Raw genomic sequence first — 5,000 nt, 5'->3', positions numbered from 1 at the left:
GAATGCAGGTCGGTTTTTCCTTTACCTTTCCATGGCCTGAGGCAAAGGTGCGAATGGGGGAAGAATATTTCATTTACTCTCTTTTTCTCATTTCCTTGCTTTGCATTTGGCTCTTCCCGCGTCTCACTCTTTTTGGTGCTCCTTTCCTCTTCGTGTTTTTTTTCCCTCTCCTATGGAGGTAGTTGATGCGAGTTTCATTTATTGAGTGAAAGAAATATTTTGTCTTTTTGAGTGTGTTTTGGATTAAATTATTTCTCTAAATCTTATCATGGTTGTTAGGTAAATATATAAATAGGCCCATGTACTTGTATACTGATAACTGTACTTAGAGTGACATTAACAGTAGTTTCTTCATGTAAGAGACCAAATGCATACATAGATGGCTGTGAAAAAGTAACAAGCTAGAGGTATTGCAAGTAAATACATGCCAAAAAATACTACAGATATACATCTTTTACCCTGATGCTTGTGAGAACTTCCAATTTTCACTGTAGTTTTGTTTTGTGAAATCTCTTCCCTTGAGTTTTTTAGATTTTTTTAATGCAATTGATATCAATGCTGTTATCATTATTGACATTTTGATTATTATAATGTGAACACCACTAATAGTGATATAAAACTAAAAAGAATACTTCTGAAAATCAGGGAAAAGAGTAAACAGGTTTGTGATGATGATGATGATGAAGATGATGATGAAGATGATGAAGATGATGAAGATGAAGATGAAGATGAAGATGATGATGATGATGATGATGATGATGATGATGATGATGATGATGATGATGATGATGATGATGATGATGATGATGATGATGATGATGATAGAAATAATAATAGTGATAATAATAATTATAATAATAATAAAATAAGAAATATATATTATAATATATAATGATAATGATAACATGATAGATTATGGACATCCTCTTCAAACCTGCATTATCTTTAGGCTGTGATCTGTAAAATATTATTGGTAAAAGTAAGTGGCTTATAATTGTGAAGGGAAAGGATGCCACAAGTGAAAGACCATGCATTGCGTATTTACATTGTGGTTTCTACACGAAACCACTAAAGAAATTGTTGGTGATAAGGTTTATGGATTTGTCTAATTGCTTTTACTGTCAACTTTATTTGATTTCTTTGTGGGGGTAATCATCTTCATTATAGGAATAAATAATACTATTGTTGTCATTTTGTTATGATATCGTATTGTGGTGGTGTGATTATTATTGTTGTTGCTTTCATTATTGTTGTTACTGTTACTGTTATTATTATTGTTATTAATAGTTGTTGTTATTGTTATTATTATTATTATTATTATTATTATTATTATTATTATTATTATTATTATTATTATTATTATTATTATTATTATTGTTATTGTTATTGTTATTATTGTTATTATTATTATTATTATTGTTTTGTTGTTGTTGTTATTATTATTGTTATTATTATTATTATTATTATTATTATTATTATTATTATTATTATTATTATTATTATTATTATTATTATTGTTGTTTTGTTGTTGTTATTATTATTATTGTTATTGTTACTAATATTATTATTATTATCAATTTTATCAATATTATCAATATTGTCAATATCAATATTGTCAATATTATCAATATTATTATTACTATTACTATTATTATTATTATTATTATTATTATTATTATTATTATTATTATTATTATTATTATTATTATTATTATTATTATTGTCACAATAATACTAATAATAGTAATAACACTAACAATAACAATAACATAATAGTAATAATAATAATAATAATAATAATAATAATAATAATAATAATAATAATAATAATAATAATAATAATAATAATAATAATAATAATGTCAACGATGATGATGATGATGATGATGATGATGATGATGATGATGATGATGATGATGATGATGATGATGATGATGATGATGATGATGATGATGATGATGATGAGGGAGACGACGACAACGACGACGACGATGACGATGACGATGAAGATTATTATCATTATGATTATCATAATTATAATAATAATAATTATGATAATAGTAATAATAATAATAACAATGATAATAATAATAAGGATGATAATTATTATTATGATGATTATTATTATTTTTTTTTTTCTGTTGTTGTTGTTGTTGCTGTTATTTTTTATTGTTGTTATCATCGTCATCGTCATTATCATTGTTATTTGATATTGTTATTCTTGTTATTTCAGAATTATTATTTTTGTCATACTTATAATGGGGCTTCAAAAAGTTTGTGGAAAAAGTCTTTAACTAAAAATCATATGGAAAGATTTTGATTTCAATGCACCTGAACATTCTTGTATCAACATGTTAAAAATGTGTTCAAACATGAACCCTGAAATGCAGGTAATACTGAATCGCCAGCAGTTGGAAGTCAGGCACCATTCAAGCAACATTGAATCCACCAAAATCAAGACCAGGACAAACATGAAATTCTTGGTGAAACTCAATTGAGAGAATTGGCAAATCATTGACACTCTGGAACAAGTTTATGGTGACAATGCCCCAAAGAAATCAATAATCTACAAATGGATAAGTCGGTTCAAAAGTGGAAGGAACGAAATTGAAGATGAGCCCTGCAGTAGCAGGCCATCAATGTCAGTTTGTGAGGAAAGCATTGATGTTGTTTGTGACATGATCGGAAAAAATAGATGAATAACTGCTGAATCAGCAGCAGACACACTTAATATCTCTGTGGGCTTTGCACACACAATTCTGGTGGAGAGTTTGGGGCTAAGCAAGCTTTCCGCTTGATGAGTGCCTAGGCTGTTGCGCCCAGATCAGCAGGAAACAAGGGTAGATCTTTCAATGGAAATTTTAAATAAGTGGGATGAGGACTCTGAAACTTTTCTGCAGTGAATTGTGATGAGATGGAACATATCTCCACCAGTACAATCCCGAGGACAAAATTCAATCAAAGCAGTGGCTGCCCAGGGTGGAAGTGGACCAGTCAAAGCAAAATTTGAGTGTTCAAGAGGAAAGGTCATGGCCATTGTCTTCTGGGAATCAGAGAGGATTTTGCTGGTTGACTTCCTCGTGAGCAAGAAAACAATTACATCTGCTCATTATGAATGCATTTTGTGAAAACTCTGTAAAAAATCACAGAAAGATGCCCTGGAAAGCTGCATCAGTGTGTTACTCTTCCACCACGCTGTGCTACATGAATTTCGTTAGGAAATCATTTGACATCCACCTTACAGCTCCGATTTAGCCCCATCTGACCTCTTTATGCTTCCATCAGTTGAAGATGTAAAAAGAGCTGCTTTGACATGCATTATTACCTGCATTTAAGGGTTCATGTTTCAGCAGCAACAACACTATGACCGTCAACCTATTTAAAGGACAGGCAGTACCACTTCCATTTAGCCTATGTAACCAAAAAATGAAAGTGACTTTTTCCCTAGATTAATTTAATGCACCTCATTATTATAAATACAGGTGCAGAAGTTTTAATTATAGAAATTGTAAATAAATTGAGCAAATTATACCGTAATGATTTATCTAATGGTTTCTGGCATATCTGGGAGAGTCCCCATTGGCTAAGTGCATTGACATTGTTATCTCCACCCCTTTATTTTATGCTTCCCAGTTTGCATGGTATTTTTTAAGTGTTACCTTGATATATTTCATTAACAATTGTTCAATTTGCTGTTTGGTCATGCAATACCATCTACAAAAACAGGAAGTTTGCGTCTTTCTACAGCTTTCCACACTACCATAAAACTTTTAAGAAAGTGTTTTAATGCATGCAAAAGAGAAGATCTGTCATACTTGAAACAACTGAAACCTTGGCACACTGTTTGTTCCATGCATTTTATTTCGTCATTGTTTTAATTATTGTTGTTTTTATTGTTATTGTTATAGATATAGTTATGTTACTGTTAGTGTTGCTGTTATTGTTTTTATTAATACTTTTTGATGTTTTTATGATTTGGTTGTTATTGTTATTTTTATTGTTATTACAATTATTGTTGTTTTTATTATAATTATTATTTTTATTATTATTAGTAGTAGTAGTAGGAGTAGTAGTAGTATAATTATAATTATTATTGTTATTATTGTTATTATTGTTATTGTTATTGTTATTGTTAATGTTATAGTTGTTTTAATCATCTTCTTCTTCTTCTTATTATTATTGGTATTATTATTATTAGTAGTAGTAGTAGTAGTAGTAGTAGTAGTAGTAGTAATAGTGGTAATAGTGGTAGTGGTAGTGGTAGTGGTAGTGGTAGTGGTAGTGGTAGTGGTAGTGGTAGTGGTAGTGGTAGTGGTAGTGGTAGTGGTAGTGGTAGTGGTAGTGGTAGTGGTAGTGGTAGTAGTAGTAGTAGTAGTAGTAGTAGTAGTAGTAGTAGTAGTAGTACTACTACTACTACTACTACTACTACTACTACTACTATTACTTTTACTTTTACTTTTACTTTTACTTTTACTTTTACTTTTACTATTATTATTACTATTACTAAAATTAATAATGTTACTATTATTATTGGTGTAACTTACTTTCATTTTTATTTATTATTCAAGTTGTTATTATTGTTTTTATTATTATTGTTATATGTTGCTATTGTTATTTTTATGACTGCAGTTATTATCATTATCATTATTATTACTGCTGCTACTGTTATTAATATTGTTATTATTATTATTATGATTTTTATTATTATTGTTATTATTATTATGATTATTATTATTATGATTATTATTATTATGATTATAATTATTGTTGTTAATAATATTATTATTATTATTATTATTATTATTATTATTATTATTGTCTTTTTCATTATTATTACTATGGTTATTTCTATTAATAATATTATTTTATTTCCTTTTCATCATCATCTTCATCATCTTCATCTTCATCTTCATCTTCATCTTCATCATCTTCTTCATCATCTTCTTCATCATCATTATCACCATCATCATCATCATCTTCATCATCTTCATCATCTTCAT

At 28.4% G+C, this 5,000-nt stretch overlaps 1 protein-coding gene across 4 annotated transcripts in view; it reads left to right on the top strand.

Annotated features, from left to right (window-relative positions):
* LOC125032718 (plexin domain-containing protein 2-like) overlaps positions 1 to 5,000 on the top strand; it is a 47,650-nt gene that overhangs the window by 421 nt on the left and 42,229 nt on the right. The window lies entirely within an intron of this gene.

This window comes from Penaeus chinensis, chromosome 15 (assembly GCF_019202785.1).
Source record: "Penaeus chinensis breed Huanghai No. 1 chromosome 15, ASM1920278v2, whole genome shotgun sequence".
Taxonomy (NCBI): domain Eukaryota; kingdom Metazoa; phylum Arthropoda; class Malacostraca; order Decapoda; family Penaeidae; genus Penaeus; species Penaeus chinensis.
This window is presented reverse-complemented; position numbering and strand designations above follow the sequence as displayed.